This window comes from Natator depressus, chromosome 8 (genome assembly GCF_965152275.1).
Source record: "Natator depressus isolate rNatDep1 chromosome 8, rNatDep2.hap1, whole genome shotgun sequence".
Lineage (NCBI taxonomy): Eukaryota > Metazoa > Chordata > Testudines > Cheloniidae > Natator > Natator depressus.
This window is the reverse complement of record NC_134241.1, coordinates 55,023,756-55,043,336: the sequence shown is the minus strand read 5'-3', so window position 1 is coordinate 55,043,336 and position 19,581 is coordinate 55,023,756. Positions and strand designations below refer to the sequence as shown.

The following is a 19,581-nucleotide window of genomic DNA, read 5'->3' as shown; positions in this document are numbered from 1 at the left end:
CATTCTGGCCTACCCAGGCTCAGAGGCCCTGAGGGTAGTCCCCTCATATAGCGGTCCAGCACCAGGAGCTCCATCATTTTCTCAGAGCTGAGGGCCTCTGGGTGTAACCACTCCCGGGCTAGGTGGATTAGGTCAAACAGTTGTGATTGTGGTGTCTTGTCTTTGCAATACTGCCATTCATGGTACCTCTGGGCTCACAAGGCTGTCGATACCCTGGACCTGGCCAGGATCTCCGCCTTCAGCCGGGGGGTAATCTGCCGCCTCCTCTGCAGTCATGTCATATAGTAGGCCTTCTGGGCCTCCCTGCACAAAAATGGGGCAAAGATGCCCAACCACTGGCCCTGCTGTATCATATATTGTATAAACTAATGGCTTCCTGAACCGAGAAAATGGAAATGTGAGGACACTCATATAATTGTTCCTTTTCTTTCTGGTTGTCATTGTTTCAGCCTTGCCTTTTAATGGCACTATTAAGGATGGAGTGTCAAATTGGTTGTCATTTTAAGTGACAGAGAAACCTGCCTGAAGTACAATAACCTAAGTATTATTTTGCAAAACTAATGTGGTGTATGTATTCCTTTTATAATGGTTTCTACATTACTTTCCCCCAGTAGGAACTGCCAGTGTATTGTTAGCAAAATTTGTCTGAACCTGCAATGGAGTGTGATTCCAGAAAGTATAATTCTAGCCCCACCCTCACCACCAGTGATCGAGGCAGTTAGCCATCTGTGTATCCACTTTGGATTTTGGCTTTGTAGTGTTTTGTTCTAAGTTGCAATTTAGAACTTTCACAAGTGGCTCCTGGTTTGCAGTCAGGTCCCCAGTGAGCAATCTGTTTAGTTTAATTTGGGTCATTCAGGAAGTATCAGTAAAACTAATGGCAGCAATTTAAACACTCTAATGATATGCTGTATGTTGGGAACAGTGCCTGTAACTACCTTGGAACCTGATGTTTGTAAAGTGCATTATTTGCTCTTGCACAGTAATGTACCATGATATTCATATTGGTACACTTGCCGGGTTTAAGCCTGCTGATCAGAAACGAAGTAAGGAAATATATAAAAATATTGGCCAAGATTTTCAAGAATGACTTGTGACTGAGTGCCTCAGTTTTTGGGTGCTACCCTTTAAAAGCTTGATTTTAAATTCCAGGGTGCAGTCCAGACCAGTGAGGGGTTGTGTCACCACCTGCTCCTCAACCTTGGGTGCCTCACAATGCTTTGCTGTTGTAACTCCCAACCAGGGCTGCTCACAAACAGCCTAATAGCACTCAGGTCATACCCTGAGTGTCTGTGTATAGTTGCAGCCCTAGTCCAGCAACTCTGATCCCAGCAGCCTGTCAGCAACACTCCAGTCACACTCTGGCTTCCACCAGCTTGGTTACTGCTTGCAGGGTGACCCCAACACACTCCTAGTCCCAAATTTCCCCAGAAACATGTGTTCTGCACTCTCCAGCCCTTTCTTTGACAGTTCAGATACTAAAGTTCCATTGTCCCTGTAAAGTATCAATATTCAACAGTTTGCTTTTTAACTGGAGTCACCAAACAATGCAGTTTAAACACAACACTGGATTAGTTTAGATTAAAAATAAAACAGGTTTATTTAACTACAAAGAGACAGGTTTTAAGTGAGTACAGGTATAAGATATTAAAGTCAGAAATGGTTACAGGAAAAATAAAGATAAAACACTTCCCAGTAGCTAAAATTTAACAAGCTAGACTCGGTTCAAGATAAAATCCTTACCACATGTTCCCAGCAACAGGCTGACCAGGTCAGGATCTCCTCTGAAATCCTCTTAGGTAAAAGTGGGGGTGGGGAGAGAGAGAGAGAGAGAGAGAGAGAGAACCTGGGGTGTTTTTGCTCTTCCCTTTTATAGTCCAGTCACCCTTTGAAAAGCATGCTCCTGAGGGTTACCCCTAGATAAAATGCATTCCAGCTCTGAGGAAGGAGACATGGAGTCTAATGTGAAAGAAATTCTGTGTTGTTGTTTTCCAAAAATGCAGATCAGTCTCTTCCTGCCCCCGTTCACTACCAAAGAATGGCCTCTTGACAGGACTAGATGACCTCCTGAGGTGTCTTCCGTCCCTAATCTTCTACGATTCTATGATTGCCAGTCATCTTTGTCACCTGACTAGAGGCTTCAGCTTGTCCTTTGTCTTTGAGAAAACCGTTTACCCCCCTCCCCAGACTTGTCTGGTAAACATATTGTTGTCGTCATAATTTCAGCTTATGTTCATAATTCCTAATGCGCATTTCATATGTACATTACAAAGGAATATTGAGCTCTGCATTGTTAGTTTTTAAATGATGCCTCACAAGGCATATTTTGCAGAAAGATTATTACAATAGCATGTAGGGTGGAAATACCGGGGTGCTTTTAGTCACAGGCAGGTGTTTCACACTTTCTTGAATTTGAGGCCCTTTAAATATTTGAAGCTGAAAACCACAATCTTATATCACTTTTGAAAATCTTGGCCTATTAAACTGATCTACATTGAATGGTTCTTATTTTTAAGAAATCATGTACTTCTTTAATATTATATTAATGGTTAAAAATAAATGACCTTCAAAATAATGCTAAAAACCCAAGCACAGTAGACATGAAAATACAAAGTAATCTCAGGCAGCTGAGTTCCTTTTGCTGTATATTTAGCCCAAGTGCATCAACTTGTACTTTGATATCTTCACCAGTCCACTACCTTTTGCACACATATCTTGATGGTGGTGATTATTTTATTATTTGTATTGCCATAGTGAAAAGACTTTTGAGATAGGTCTTTTAATTATATGGAATCTTCTGTTAAGGGATGGTTATAGTATCCATGGCCAATTGCCATACTATCGGAAGGATGAGCATGGAATGTTCATCTTCACAGTAGTCTCCTTGACAGTTCCTCAGGTACCATTATTCCTAGATTTCTTTATAAATTGCAGAAAGAATACAAAGGCATGTTCTTCTGCAATTCATCTCTCTCAATACCTGGCTTAATTCCCTTCCCTTGTCCTTGTCTTTCATGGTACCACTGTTTTAGATAAAAGCACATGGACGGTTCTGCATCAGGTTAGTTTTAAATGATGTGCCATAGAATTAATGATGTGCCACACCAGAGTGCCATGGACATGAGGGTGTCTTACACAGAATTTAGCCCCAGGTTGCTACAGAGCATACAGGGAAATTGAGCATAAGGCTATATAAATTACTTTTAAAAAAAATCACATCACAATAATAATAATGTCTCTGCAGTGATTCTCTCCATCAAACAAGGATCAGCTGTTAGAAGTCTAGATCCATCCTTTTTGCAACCCCCTTTCTGGTAGTTAAAAGCAGCTATCAAATCGCCCCTCATTCTTCTCTTCCGCAGACTAAATAATCCCAGTTCCCTCAGCCTCTTCTCATAAGTCATGTGCTCCAGTCCTCTAATCATTTTTGTTGCCCTCCGTTGGACTCTTTTTCCAATTTTTCCACATCTTTCTTGTAGTGTGGGGCCCAAAACTGGACACAGTACTCCAGATGAGGCCTCATCAATGCCCAATAGAGGGGAATGATCACGTCCGTAAATCTGCTGGCAATGCTCCTACTTATACAGCCCAAAATGCTGTTAGCCTTGTTGGCAACAAGGGCACACACATCCAGCTTCTCGGCCACTATAGCTGCTTTCAACTATCTGAAAGGGGGTTCCAAAAAGGATGGATCTAGACTGTTGTCAGTGGTAGCAGATGACAGAACAAGGAGTAATGGTCTCAAGTTGCAGTGGGGGAGGTTTAGGTGGGATATTAGGAAAAACTTTTTCACTAGGAGGGTGGTGAAGCACTGGAATGGGTTACCTAGGGAGGTGGTGGAATCTCCTTCCTTTGAGGTTTTTAAGGTCAGGCTTGACAAAGCCCTGGCTGGGATGATTTAGTTGGGGATTGGTCCTGCTTTGAGCAGGGGGTTAACTAGATGACCTCCTGAGGTCCCTTCCAACCCTGATATTCTATGATTCTGTGATTCTAAGTCCTCGTCCTCTTCCTCATTATGGAATCTCTGTCCTTAGGTGATTGATGAAAGGCAGCTACATTAGTCCCTTCGCCCTCACCTGTTTATGCCACCTGGGATCCTAGTGCAGTACCCCTATGGTGTGCCTGGGATTTCTGTGTGTGTGAATCAAAGACAGCATATAGTCATTATGTGTACAGGAGAGATTTGTTTGAAGTTGTAGATGGTTTTGGTCAGATTTTCAAGTCATTACCACCCACAATTAGGGCCAGAGTTTCAGAAGAACTTGGCACCCATTGTACTTTTAAATATCTGGCCACTTAATTTTGTGCCCAAATGGGAGCTGAGCTCTTGAAAATCTGACCCAATAGGTTTCAGAATAGCAGCTGTGTTAGTCTGTATCCGCAAAAAGAAAAGGAGGACTTGTGGCACCTTAGAGACTAACAAAAAGTCCTCCTTTTCTTTTTGACCCAATAGGATTTATTCGCCCATCATTGAAGTCATGAGAGGCAGTTACCTGCACAAGATCCCACAGAATGAACAAAATGTAGGTTCTCTACTGTGTGGAACCCCATCTTTATTACACTGTGGCTGGTAGTCAAACATTTTGGGTGCTGTAGGGGTCTTGTTCCTCATGCTGGAGGATAGAATGCTTTGTCTTTAGAAGCGCGGGTTCAGTCAGTTGGCTTGATTGGGTTTATAGTAATCTCTTGTCAGTTATGACCGAGCTATGCAAGTCTGATCTGACTGTAATGGTGGCTGTCTGTCTGAGACTTCACAGCTAAGGATGGTGACTTAAAGTAACCACATGAGAGGCAGGTTTAGAATTAGATGAAAGAAAGGATGGGTCCAGAAAGCGTGGGCAAAGAATGCACTCAAACTGGTCTGAATTTGTCACTGATTTCCATTGTATATGGAAAAGCATGAAGTTACTTAGCATATACTTATAGCATATACTTAGCATATATCAGATTGGGGAGCCCTATAAGTGAGACCGCACTTGGATACCAAGGTGTTCCCAGCATAAACAAACATGTAATAACAATGAGTCAGTATGGTTATAAAATACTACTACATGGTAACTTGAGCAAGAGCTTGTGGTTTGTTAGTTATTAATCTTGCTACACAGTTTTTCCTTAGCGTGCTGTAAATATTTAGGCAGCAGGAAATGTGGTCAACTGAAATAAAATGTGTGCTTTTCTTGTACCAGTTGGCATTAGCAGGTGTTAGTTTCATTAATTTAAACTGAAAGCAAACACCTCTTCTTTAGAGGATGTGCTTAGGGCCATGTACTGCTAAGGAATTGGTGACTTTCGCCTCCAATGACCAAAGTGCTCATCCCAGACACAGTGTAGGGGTTCTGCACTAGGATACTGCATCATTATCATTCATGTGAGAGATGGCCTAAAAAAAAATCCTGAATCCAACCACCCCTGACTGTTGTCATGCTTGAACTCTAAATTTTGGAAAGAGTCCTTTGTTTTATAACAGACTGAACCAAATATAGATTAAATGCTGAATTTGGGGACGCTCTACAAAATAACCAGGTCCAAATTTTGCAAATGACTCCTGTATTTAAAGTAATCTGATACCATAGAGCTACCCTCCCACCCCAATCCTATGAGGAGCTGAAATCCAGATTTTGAGATGTGGGGCCCATCTGTAGTCAGCATTTTAACTACTTTTGAAAGATAGGAACTGAGACATCTGTAAAAATTAATAAGTCACCTTCCAGAATAACTCTATGACTTTTCCAGCTGTTGGCTGAAAGGCTTCCTGTTGAAATAACTCTGGTCTGATGTAAGTTTAAAACAATACAATTATGGTAACTGAAAATATGTTTTTTTCAGTTCTGTGCCTCTTCTAGTTTTCTTTATAATTCCAGATATATCTACCTACTATTGCGTCTCTGGAAGGTCAGAAAATGTGTTACTAAATATTTAAAACTTTATTGACTCTTACAGTCAAGTGATTGCAGCTGATAAAATGGTATACTGATCATAGTCTGTAGTTCTTTTCTGCACTGTATGTCTAGTTTTGGTTTATCCTCATAAGTGATCTAAGTACTGTTGATCCTGCTCCCCTTCAAAAACCCAGTTGACTTGAATGATGCAGAAACAAGTTCCATAATGTTGGGTCATGTTATACTTTATTGCAACCACAATAATATGCAATCTGGACATTGTATCATATTTGCCATGTATGTGAAGGAACCAAAGTCGTGAAGGACCCATAAATCATGTCTTGAGCTCTCATTTATGACTGTAGGGATATAGAATTCAAAACTTTTAGTTTAGGCATCTCTTTGTGATAAAATTCATCTGGACAGAATAATACGCTAAGCAAAAGTATGCAAGCCAACAGACTATCAGACGGAGACTAAGAATAACTGGGTGATTTTCAGAATAGTTCTGTAGAAAATGTCTTCATTTTTAATAAAGTTTTAAAAAAGTCAAGCTTCTTTTTATAGCATATTTGAAGTTTATATGAGCTAGTAATGAAGGCAGGGCTACTATTGCTTCTGTGTATTTTTTCCCGGTGTGTGCTAGAATTTTATGTTGTAGCTCAACTTCAGAATACAACATTATAGAAGGAGTACAAACAAAACATATTAGAAATGTCAATAAGTTAATAGGAAATTAAGGAAGGAAAAGACTTCTTAGATCATCTGCTCCGTTTCAGGGTCAAGGCAGGATTGTTTCCTACAGCTTACTTTCCAGTGCTTCCTGCTGGTTAGATTTAAATGACACGGACAATAGGAAACTATTCTGAAATCTGTTAGATATTTTTTATTATTTTGTTTCTACATTTGTATGGCAAGGATTTGTAAACATGTTAATACTTCCTAAATAAATAAATGGTATATAAAAAGATTTCTTACAACACATGGAACCTCATGTAACACTTTTTTAAATTAAGGCCTGTTTTTTAGAGGTGCTGAGTGGTGACAACTCATAGTAATTGTGGGCGCTCAGCAGTTCTGAAAAATCAGACCCAAGGTGCCTTCAAGTTAGGTTTCCAAAACTAGAGGCACCCAAATCTGTGGACACTTTTGAAAAATTTGGCCTTAATCTTTCAGGTGTGTCTACTCCAGTCTTACTGAGCACAGATGCTCCAGTTGATGGGACAGTTGTCCTATAAAGACCTAAGCTTGTTGGTCCAGAAGATATTTAAAAAGAATCATTTAACACCTCTAGAAATAGACAACCTATTTCTGTAACTACTGTGCCAGTCAGCATCAAAGATTGTAATATTTTGTGGCCATTTTTTTAGTCACTTATGAATGGAGCTGGGCAGGAAATAGTTTTCCCATCCCACAAGAATTTGATAATTTAAAAAAAATTACTGTCTTGAAATTGGACGAAAAATCAATATCCGATTTTTGCAAATATGCAATCCAAAAAACCTTCAGTTTGGGTCAAAACAATTTATTTTGATTTTGGCCTTTTTGAAATCTTTTTTAGTCTAATTTCCTAAAATGTTGTCTCAGAAAATCTGCGCTGTCTTGCTTATGAAGACTCCGACTCGTGTCCAAATCAGGGATGGCCCTCCACAGGACTATGGGTGCTCAGTGCCGCTGAAAATCAGGCCCTTATCTTTGATCTGTGAGTCTCCATCTATGAATTAGAATAATACTCACCTCCTTGCAGGGGTATTGGAAAGATTAATGCTGGTGCAATGCTTTGAAGATGTAAACCACTATATACTTTCTAAATATGTTTAAATGAGAGCTACAAATATAAATATATATATAATATAGAATATATACATTAACTTAATACAGAAGCAGGGTTATTTTTCTGTTAAGTAAATTCAAATTGAGCATTTGGTTTACATACTATTTCTAGAAAAATATTTTGTCTGACCAGAAGAGAAAAATAAACAGTGGTATACTAGTAGAATTATTTCTGAATACGTCTTCCATGAATCCTTAGCAGCTCTTTAATATTCTTAAATGCTTATATAGTGCTGTAAATATAGAAAGCATTTTACAGAACATAGAGACCTAAAGAATTTACAATCCGATATGCACAAAACAGAACACAGGACCACCTTTGAGAAAGGGAAATAAATATTAGTGCTGAAGTTAACCTAGGAAGGATTAATGGAAGTGGATTTTAAGGAAAAATTTAAAGACAGAAGTGGGAGACACAATGTAGTGGCAGCATAAACGACAATATGAAGGCAAGGGTAGGAAAGAGGCTGATTGCTAATCTACTAAATAAAGGATTGCAGTCAAGAAAAAAATCGATTTTTAGAAACATTCCAACTTTGGTGCCTTCTGTGATGTCCATGAAAGGGTTAAGCAGCTAAAAGTTGCATTGTTTCACCTGGTACGTATATGCCAGTGAGTGTTCTCTGATGAGTGAGTTTTTGTAAATTAATATCCTGCTGGAGTGCTGTGGTGGCTGGAGTTACTTTGGAAGTAGTAAAAGTTGGAGTTCTCACCTGCTTATATAGTTTCAGTTAAGCTAAGTGGAATGAATTTCTTACTGTTAGTAAAGTCAGTTGTTTCGCTAGGTACCCTCCCGACTCTTACTCCAAACACAATAGAAAAGTTGTTTAAAATAAATAAATCAAGTAAATAAAGCTGGTACTTGTTACTAGGACTTATCATGGTAAGTGTGGAAGATTAATAAACAGGAAACGAGTCAAGCTATTTTAGAAAAGGAAGTAACGTTGAAGTATTGAGACAGCAGCATTTGGTTGGACTGCGAAATTCTTAAAACATGTGCGGTGGTTAAGGAATACAGTGGGTAACCAAGGACATCATCTTCTCATTAGAATGACAGAGCAATAACAAGCAGTACCTATGGTCTTCTCAATGAAGCTTTGATGTACCCTTGAGAGAGAAAGTCAAGCACATCCCAGGGAGACAGAAATAATGTAGAGGAGTTGGCTGATTGTCAAGATCTTTTGAGTGGATACAATAGCTCTCTGAAACGCCTTTCTCCTAATATAAACAAGGATATGGTGAAATCAGCCCCATGGAGGACAAAGAGGATTTCAAAACCGCAGCCTAGTGATATTTGATGTCAACACCTTTATTTCATAGTGAGTTAAACTATAGTTGCATGCTGTACAGAAATCTCACTCAAATATTACTTAGTTCTGACAGCTCTGCTAATTAGAGTTAAAAACAGTACAAGTTTGGGGATCTTGCCTTGTTATGGCAAGGAGAGACTAAATTATTAAATATATTTAATATAAATTATTAAAGTGCAATTGTAGTAAAATAAGTGACTACAAAATGACAATATGCTCCATACTGTATTTATAGTTTTTTCCTCAGTGACTGCCATCAGATTCACTCTCAATTAAAAGTTGATTTTTCTAACTGTCATCCCTGCAAACTCAACCTGGGATTAGAAAAATCCAGGTGGTTCTTTCTACCTCTTTCACTGTGACTTGTAATAGAGATTCTGCAATCATAACTGACACTTTTATGGATTATGCATGAGGCAGAATACATGTGAGCTCACTGGGCCATCCTGTATCCGTGTTGACTCTGCAGGGCCAAGGTGTAAAATCCTTGTGTTTTCCCCCATAAAACAAACATAAATGACTCAAGCAGTAGATTTGCTGAGTAAGGAGGTGTCCTTTTCATCTTCACTCTTGTAATTGCAGAACTTTTTTGAAATACAAATCTAACTGTTTCCAGGATATAATTGTGGAGTATGGTATTAATTCTAAATTTGAACACTTCATACTATCTTTTATACAACAGGTTCTCTCTCTGACCCAGAAGGAATCAGTGAAGCAAACCCTGCCAAGTATACAGGGAGTGGTTAATTGGCTTTAATAGTCCTTGTTGTCGTTGTGTAGAATGCTTAAAGGTGAGGGGCAAAGCAAAACAAAATTTTTAACATTTGCTTTTTGGTGATTTGATTTAAAAAAATAATTCTGCTTGGATTTTTTAAGGCAGAAACACCAAGATCTTGATTCTGAACTTGGCACATGGGGGAAGGGGAGATCAAAGAGGGTACAAAAAGTCATCTCTTGGCCTTCCAGTTTCTGAAGACAACTGGGGGTATGTCTACACAGCAAAGAAAAACCTGCAGCTGACCCATTCTAGCCAACTCAGGCTATCGGGGCTTGGGCTTTGTGGCTGTTTCATTGCTGTGTAGACTTCCAAGCTCATGCTGCAGTCCGAGCTCTGGGACCCTCCCCAGAATCGTTCATGAGTGGGGAGAGAATATTTAGTCAGACCATTTAAAACTAGGTTTTGAGAGGGGAGATTCTATTCCCGTCTCAAATTTAATTAAGAGTTGATGAGGCTTCCCTTCCGGTGATCCTATCCAAAGCCCTTCAAACTTGAATTTCCATTCACTTCAATGGGCTTTGGATCAGGGTCCAGCTTTCCTGTCTTCTGGTGTCCGCCAGCTAAAACAGGGAGGTCAGGAATGGATATTAGGGCTCCTAGGTATGTGCTAATATAAATAATTAGTATTTCTGTTATTTTTTATTTAACTTGGTTTTTACAGCTTTGTTTGATGCTGTCTGTACATATTCATAAAGGAGAAGTATGTTTCCTTTGCAGTATGCCATTAACAAATCCACAAACAAGTAGCCATTATAGTAGCTGTGCCTTCACTTCCACAAAGGGGTTGGTGAGTGTATTTGCATAATCATAGGTCCACTGTACACACCTTTTTTACCACCAGTTGCTGCCGGACTACAAATCAAAGTGAAACAAATTGGACAATGAAAATGGACTAAACTTAAGTGTATGTGTGTATAGACACACACTGAAAAGTAAATTATATTTAAATATTTCACTTTTTTAATTAAAGATTTATTAGTACACAAGTGAAGATTTTTAAAATATGATTTAAAACTAATTAGTTTCCCTTTAAATTATGGAGAAGAGTGAGAAATAAAGTTCTTGATTTTTATTCAAAGGGTTACATTTTTACAATTTGAAAGCCTAGATTTTTCACCACATCTGCTTAGAGTACATATTTCTAACCTGTTGTTGCCATGCCACCTCCTCAACACTGTTACAGAAAAGAAATTGGAACTTTTGAACATTAAAATCCCCACTTACGCCTTTCTTATTCCAGGATGCTTCTCTGTTTCTCAGATAACTAATCATAGTTTGAAAAACTTTTTAAATACACTGGAACTGCCTATCTGGTTCTTATATTTGTGAATAAAGCTTGCAGCATGAAGGTGGCTTATTGTGGTTTGGGGTTATTAGAGCTTCCTGGAATGATATAGCCAGAGACTTGATTTAGAAAATTAAGATTACCAAGAAAGAAGTGAGTCAAACACAAGGGCAGTATAAGCAACCATAAGTCACAAAAGGCTTTCTTTTGCAACCGCTCATGCAAGCACAAACTGAAGTGGGAGATTGAATTCTACGGAATCTTTGAGTTACTTCTTTAGTTTATTCTATATCGCTTCACCACTCATCTGTTGTGATGATTGAAATTAATTGGGTTTACCTTGCTCTTTGTTCCAACTTTTCATCTCAATCAGGCTTTTTGTCCTGCTCCTTTTCTGAGATGCCCATACTGTAGGAATCCCTCTGAAGCAATTTAAAGACTCTTACATACTTCCTATTTAGGCCCACCACCCCAGATTCTCAGTTTCCACCTACCTTCCTGGGTACTTAGGTTGGGAAGCATTTATTTTGAGATTTACAAGCACCCTGAATGCAGGTACAAAAAATATGAACCAAACCAGTTTATTGACAAATGCCATGTGGATAAACTCCCACCTCAGAATGAAGCTCTATACATTCCGCACGATCATCACACCTAGGCCATTCTGTTTAGTCAGCTTTATTGTCCTGAAGGGTAACAAGACTAAGGGTGTTTACACTTAAACAGTACAGCGACACAGCTGTGCTGCTGTAGTGCTTCCCAGTAGACACCACATACGCTGACAGGAAGGATTCTCCCATTGGCGTAGCTAATCCCCATCAACCTAGTGCAGTTTACATGGGAGGCAGGGGTGGGAGGAATAGGTCGGTATATCTTCACATGCCAAGAAATGAAACGTAGCTATACTGATGTAAAAATTCCTAGTATAGACCAGACCTAAGCTCTGAACCAATGGAAGAAGCACAAGCTAAGGAAAAAGAATGATCCTGGAGAGTGGAGACCAACTGATAGATGTGCCAGTGGTATAGGGTCTTGCAGCATTGGAATACTACCTGTGGTGAGATGGCTATTTGGCTTAAATGTTGTCCACTTAAGTAGACATGATGTCAGTCTTCTGAGTGCCTCCTGCTGCTATGTGTAAAAAAACAGCAACGCTGCATTAATGGAAAACTAGTGTCCAGGTGAAGTAGAGGTTGTCTGGCAAGTGTAAAGCAGTTTTAAAGTGAGCGTAAAAATAATCTGTACCCACTTGAAGGTCACTTGGAAAGCAGTCTGAGAGTAAGTAGGAATCAGGCCTAAGAGGTGTTATCTTGTCAAATCCTATATCACTGTTCTGTGAGATGACTATTTCTGTTCATATCAAATCACTGATGTAGAAGATTTTTGATTCATTCTGATTCATTCTATCTCATGGATATCGGTGCAGAAAAGTGACATCTGCTTGCAGTTTCATCATTGTAGGGAAGGAGAGAGGACACATAATTTAAGGGTTATTGCAGTGTTGGCTCGCATTTCTAGAACTTGATATCAATGTCTCTTTACAATGTTTTTAGTACTTGGTACAACTTGGCAGTAATGAGTCTGACAGCCTGTTCACTTTCAATTAGAGTGAGCCACCTCTATGTTGTAGAGCAAGCATAATCCGCTATTGGTCCCCAGGAGTTGAATTGGATTAATTTATAGGTCTTTTTTTAATCTAAAAGTTTGCTGATGCTTGGAAATACTGTATATAAACAAAAGATTCTCAGACTCCAGGCCTGTAGAATTTGACCTTGATTAGTTGTTTGCAAGCAGAACATTGTGATTCTAACCCCATTACCAATAAAGAACATATATTTCAACAACTTTCAAGACTACCTCTTTTACACCTGTAATAAACACATTAGGTTTAAGAGAAGGAAATGTTTTGCAGGAATAAAAACTGCCAAATTTGGACAACTTATGAAGTGCTATTCTACCCTGAACAGACACACAATGACAATGCTATTGTGAGGCTCTTTGTTCATTGTCTGTCAATTATTTCCATATAATCAATTCATTTCATAAATAAAAAGCAGAGGGTTTTTTGAGTGTGAGTCTTGCAAACTCAGTTTGGGATATGAAAGTTAATCTCCTCACATTTCAGCACCACTGCTAAAGGTTCTGCAAACCAACTTGCTCACTCTCTGGCAGCTTGCCTGTGCAGTGGTAAAAGGAACAAAAAGTAATGAAACTTATTGTTCTCACTTTAATGAGCAGGAATGACTAAATGAACCCAAGAAGCAGATCTGGTGAGTAAAAAGGTGCCACTCTTATGCAGTCACTTATCACTTTTAAAGTGCAGTTCTGTGGTGCTAATGTTTGAATTCCGTCCCCTAAGGGTTAAAATTCAGATTTTTCCGATAGTCGCTTTCAGCTCTATGCCCCAGTCATACGTGCATACAACTAGGGCAGTACAGCCAATACTTCTGCTTGTGTTTATTGGCTCTTTCCTGCTATAGATGAGGCAGAGTTATAGTTATGCTTTCAGAGCTATTTATATCCTTCTTTGTGTGTGTGTGTGTGTGTAATACTTATCTGGCAAGGGGGACCACCCGTCTGCCTCTCATTGGACAAGGAAGCACAGATGCACTAGGAAGAGAGTGACCCACATGGCGAGTGACCTGCGACCTTCATGTACATGAAGAGGTACATGTCTTAGAGAGTGCATGTATTAAGGGACTAGGTGAATCAACTGGAGATGAATGAGTCACAGAGAGGCATAATGCATTGGTGTCCCAGATCTCTCTCAAAAGTGGAATGTGTAGGAAAGGGGACAAGTCACCAGCAGTATCCTCCTCCCCCTTCAGTCTTGCTTTTATATAAGGGAGGAGGAAGGAAGACCCTAGTAACTGTCCTTGGAATATGCCCTGATTTGGAACCTGGTAGTGCATTTGACCTCCTGTGTATCTTTAAATGTATAATTTAGTGGGCTGTGGTCAAGACTAGTTGTCTGGAACTCCAGAGTTCTAACTCCAGCTCTCTTACATGGACTTTTTTTGAGACCTGGGGCAAATTATTTCACCTGTATACACAAGTTTCCCCAAAACTGCAATAGGGGATATAATACTTATATCACATATGTGACCAGATGAGTGGTGAAGACTCATTCATTAAGTTTTCTTAGTGACCTCCAATACTCTCTCTCTTAATCTGGACTAAGATGCAGTGCAACAAAAATCCTCTGGCCATATTTCATCATCACTTTCATTTCAGGCTATGATGAGATCCAGATCAGCCAGTTGCTGCGATGTAAAGTTTGTTATCCATTCTAATTAAAGCTCTCATGATTCTGAACTATGCAGGAGGTTGCAGGCACCAATAACAAAATAAGTGTCCCTCAAATTTCTTTCTGAATGTCTTCCTGCTTGCTACCACCTCATTGTTACAAAACTGACTGCCGGTGTGCAAAAAGTGAGGCAGGCATGCTCTCTATCCCAATGACTTTGCTTGTGGCTCTGCAAATTTTGGATGATATTAAAATATATTACCCCAGGCACCCTAGACTATGAAAGTTAGAATAAATAATATGAGGATGAAGTTCAAGTGAATGTCAAGCTTCTTAATGAAGAGGTAACATGAAAGTATTTGGAGTTTTGTTTTGATTGCCAATGAACCTATTCTCCAGAGCACTCACTCATAGGTTTTAGTGGACATTACGAAAGAGAACTGTTGAGCCTCTGCTAACTTAATAATGACTAAGACTAGATCAAAGAACTGGCCTATCCTCTCTGTGGATTCCAGTGGAGAATCCCTGTGGTCCTTTTGACTCCTGCGTGAGGGAGATGGGGAAGATTGTGCCCCCAGGAATCACTCTAGCAGTTTGCACCCAGAAGAACTCTAATGTAGGAAATATGTGAGCCAGTTTTGTGCCCCATAGATTTGGTCAATTTGGTCATATTCAGGCTTAAGCTGAGACTTCAAGATCTACCTTTTAAATCACAGCCTGTTTTTGACCTTCATCCTCCTTACAGTTAGAGAGGGATCACTTACCCCAACGAGTTCTGCACGTGCCCAATGCTCTCAGCCTTTTATCTTTCACAAGCACCAAATTCCTTTTTAAAGCCAAGAGGGACACATACTGATCTCATATACCTATATAAGGGCCTCTCCAGCAGTGTAAGTCAGATTCCCTAACTCCCAGGCATATTCTTTAGCCAAAAGACTATCTTCATTAAAGGCATACTTTTGTGTTTGTGGTGGCACCAAGAGTTATTCATTGATAGATAAAGTAGATTTTTATTGTTGGTGTTAAGAATTGAGTTTTACTAATATTGAAGATGAGCGTGTGCACTGAGAAATAGGAGCTCTTAACTTATAGTATCAAGGGGACTGGAGTTCAGAAACCAGTAAGTCTGTCCAGGTTGGAATGGAACTGTTAAGGGCCTTGTGATTAATTTAAAGGTCATTAGGCTGATTAATATTGTGAAAAAGTGGGAAACAATTGGTGTAAATAAATAGAGACTTTTAAGCTGCGAGAAACAAGTGCTATTGAAATACTAAAGGGGTTGATGCTGGTGTTAAGAATGGGCTAACAGTTTTGGATTTAAATAAGAGCCATCCAAAGTTCAAGCCCAAACCAAAGTTTTTCTGATCTTCAAAAAAGTTTGGCTAATATTTGTTCTTTTCATGGACTTCCAAGCTATAGACAGAAATGGAAAGGTTGAAATAACAGGTTTTTGCAATATTTCTAGCTTAACTGGAAGAGACAAGTATTGCCCAAAATATTTCAGAGTAGCCTATTTTAATGAGATTTCTTATCCAGTTTTGCAGACTCATGAGATTCAGGCAAACATCCAATCTTTTGGATGTTTATCTGAACCTAGAACTAAATTCACCAGGGGCATAGGGAGAATTTGACCCCTAATCCAAGCTCTGAAATTAGAGAAGGAGGATATAAAACCATGGGTATAGTATAGGTAACATTAAAGATCATCATTTGACCTCATCTGTATCACATTAGGGTCCTGTGGTGGTTTCAGAGCTTAGGTATCGTTTAAAAAATGTATTTCCAATGCTAGCTGTATTGATGGCAGGCAAATACTACACAGTCTTTAACTTTAACGTTTCCTATTTTGTCAGCTTAGTTATCTTCTCTTAATTTTCTTTTATTGGTTTTGACACTTTCATCATGTGTCACTGCTTCTTTCTCAACATTTTACAGTGATGACTGTCGTGGCACTCAGCGTATGCAGTGCTCATTGTTTCAGACATGTATTTTTGTCTGGGATTTGCTTTGTTAAAGTAAATATTTTTTCAGTTTTTTGCAGACTGAGAATCATACGAGGAATGAAGGAAGGGATTTTTCAAAAGTGCCTAAGTGATTTCGGAGCTTACCTCAATGGGGGGTGCTGTAGAAAATCCAACCCAAAAGCTGTAGTGTGTAAAGAAAGCTAATGACGCTGGAGATTTCTCCAGTGAAGAGGAAAAAACTTGATAGCATCTTTAAACCCTAAAGACCACGTTCTGGCTTACAGAATGTGTGTGTGTGTGCGCATGTGTAGAGTAAAAAGAAAAGGAGTATTTGTGGCACACATAGAGACTAACAAATTTATTTGAGCATAAGCTTTTGTGAGCTACAGCTCACTTCATCAGATGCATGTAGTGGAAAATACAGTGGGGAGATTTTATATACACAGAGAACATGAAACAATGGGTGTTGCCATACACACTGTAACGAGAGTGATCAGGTAAGGTGAGCTTTTCCAGCAGGAGAGAAGGGAAAAAAACAAAACAAAAAAAACCCCAAAACCTTTTGTAGTGATAATCAAGGTGGGCCATTTCCAGCAGTTGACAAGAACGTGAGAGTATTTCTTTTCTTTTTGTGGATACAGACTAACACGGCTGCTACTCTGAAACCTGTGTGTATAGTGAGTCTCTGAATTTTTCTTTCTGTGCAAGGCAAATGCAGGCAGAACTGCCTGGATGGGAGAGCAGTGGGGGCTGCTACAGCTGGTGCTGAAAGGTGTTACCAAGTTCCTGTTTGCAGGTGTTCTTAGCTTCCAAGCCACCTTACAGCACCTCTAAGGAGTGCTGCTCGGCATGCCAAGCCTTGATATAGCACTGCAGAGTAAAATCTGCCTGTTCCTACAGAATTGCAACTGTGGCTGTGGGGAAGAGTTTACCTGCCTCTCTTAGCACTCCTAACACACTTTTACTCAACATGAGTCAGAATTTAGCCTTAAGTATGGCAACTTACGATTTTTTAGGATATGCAAATCAGAGGGGAAACAATAGTGTAAAAGCCTCCAGGGTAGCTCAAGAGAAATTAATAAGGAAGCAATGAATTTCAGAGAACAAGCTGTGCTCTATTTAAAGTACTGTATAACCTGTTTATGTTAATAAAAGCAAGTACATTTAATTTGTCTTGTGGAATGAGTTTCAACTATTTGAACACAAAAGGACATGCTGTACCCTAGTTCAAATTACTCACAGTTTTCATAAGTGTCCAGCATACAACTCTCACTTAATATACCCCAGACACTCGTTTTAACAAATATCCAAAACCTAACCACAAAGGAAGACAAGGTGTACAAGATGAGGTAGGGTGCCCTGTTAAAATGTGTTCAGCTAATAAATTAATAAATATGTAGAGTGAGTTCTCAAAATTTAATGGTTTTGTTAAAGCACCCTGGAGAGGATGGGGTGTACTGGGTTTGAGGAGGAATTCTGATAACACAAAGGAGAACTCTTCAGCTTCCATTCCACCATCCTGGATTTTGATGGTTCTTATTCTCTTGTTGGATTCTGAAATCCAAAGCCAATTAGCTGATGATGGATGGAAAGAAAAAGAATCCAAGGACCCATAATCTGCTCCACTGAGAATAACAAACTGCAGATGTAAGAAATTTAAAAGAGCATATTTAAAAAAGAAAAGAAACCACCTTTCATTAGTTGGGAATTCTAGATCCCTCCCTGCCTCAAAGGGATCACCAGTATATGGGCGTGGCTACACTTGCAGATGTAGAGCGCTGTGAGTTAAACCCGCCTTCGTACAGCGCAGTAGGGAAAGCGCTGCAGTCTCCCCACACTGACAGCTGCAAGCGCACTGGTGTGGCCACATTTGCGGCACTTGAAGCGGCATTGGGAGCAGTGCATTGTGGGCAGCTATTCCACAGAGCACCTCTTCCCATTCTGGCGCTGTGGCTTGTGGGAAGGGCCGGAGAGTGCGAGGCATTCTGGGACCTGTCCCAATGCCCCGTGATGCATCGGTTCGCATCCCACGATTCCCTTTGCTTCCGTCCACATTTGGCACCATCTTTTACGGTTTTTGTACTGCGTACTCTGTTTTCCCTTTCGGTCTGCGGGAATGGAGCCCGAACTGCTGAGGAGGATGCTCACAAGTCTCGCCAGTGCGTCACGTGTGGCAGTCAAGTTATTCCTTAAGATCCAAAGTGACAGTGAGGACTCCGACGATGATATCAACTCGAGTAACGCAAATGACACAAGTTTGCTTGTGGTATTCACTGACATGGTCACCACCATGGAATGGTGCTTTTGGGCTCGGGAAACAAGCACTGAGCGGTGGGATCGCATCATCATGCAAGTCTGGAATGACGAGCAGTGGCTGCAGAACTTTCGGATGAGAAAAGCCACTTTCATGGGACTGTGTGAGGAGCTCGCCCCCACCCTGTGGTGCAAGGACAGGAGATTGAGAGCTGCCCTGACGGTGGAGAAGCAGGTGGCTATTGCAATCTGGAAGCTGGCAACTCCAGACAGCTACCGATCGGTCGCTAACCAGTTTGGAGTGGGGAAGTCGACCGTTGGAATCGTGTTGATGCAAGATTGCAGGGCCATTAATCGCCGCCTGCTGAGAAGAACCATGACTCCGGGTAACGTGCATGACTTTGTGGCTGGCTTTGCACAAATGGGTTTCCCTAACTGTGGAGGGGTGATAGATGGGACGCATATTCCAATTGTGGCACCAGCCCACCTAGCCTCCAAGTACGTTATTCGGAAGGGCTATTTCTCTATGGTTCTCCAAGTGCTTGTGGATCACCATGGGTGTTTCATTGACATTAATGCAGGCTGGCCCGGAAAGGTGCATGACACCTGCATCTTTCAGAACACTGGCCTGTTCAGGAAGCTGCAAGCCGGGACTTTTTTCCCAGACCAGAAGATCACCGTAGGGGAAGTCAAAATGCCCATTGTGATCCTTGGATACCCCACTTACCCTTTGATGCCGTCATTCATGAAACCCTACACAGGGAGCCTTGACACCAGCAAGGAGCGGTTCAACAAGAGGCTGAGCCGGTGCAGAATGACTGTGGAGTGTGCTTTTGGTGTTTAAAGGGTCGCTGGTGCTTCTCTGTATGGGAAGCTGGACCTGGCTGATAACAGCATCCCCACAGTTATATCCGCGTGCTGTACCCTCCATAACATTTGGGAAGGGTAAATGATTCACTCAGGCATGGAACTCGGAGGTTCAACACCTGGAGGCTGAATTTGAACAGCCAGAGAGCAGGGCTATTAGAGGGG

The 19,581-nt window shown here is 40.4% G+C and overlaps 1 protein-coding gene across 3 annotated transcripts in view; it reads left to right on the top strand.

Annotated features, from left to right (window-relative positions):
- The window catches only part of NIBAN1 (niban apoptosis regulator 1), a 113,033-nt gene that overhangs the window by 30,594 nt on the left and 62,858 nt on the right, over nucleotides 1-19,581 (top strand). The window contains exon 1 of one of the 3 annotated variants that reach the window (XM_074961130.1): nucleotides 13,734-13,752. The exons of the other annotated variants lie outside the window; for them this stretch is intronic. The gene's annotated coding sequence lies outside the window, so the exon portion shown is untranslated. Of the gene's footprint in view, nucleotides 1-13,733; nucleotides 13,753-19,581 lie in introns of those variants that run through there. 3 annotated transcript variants of the gene reach the window in all.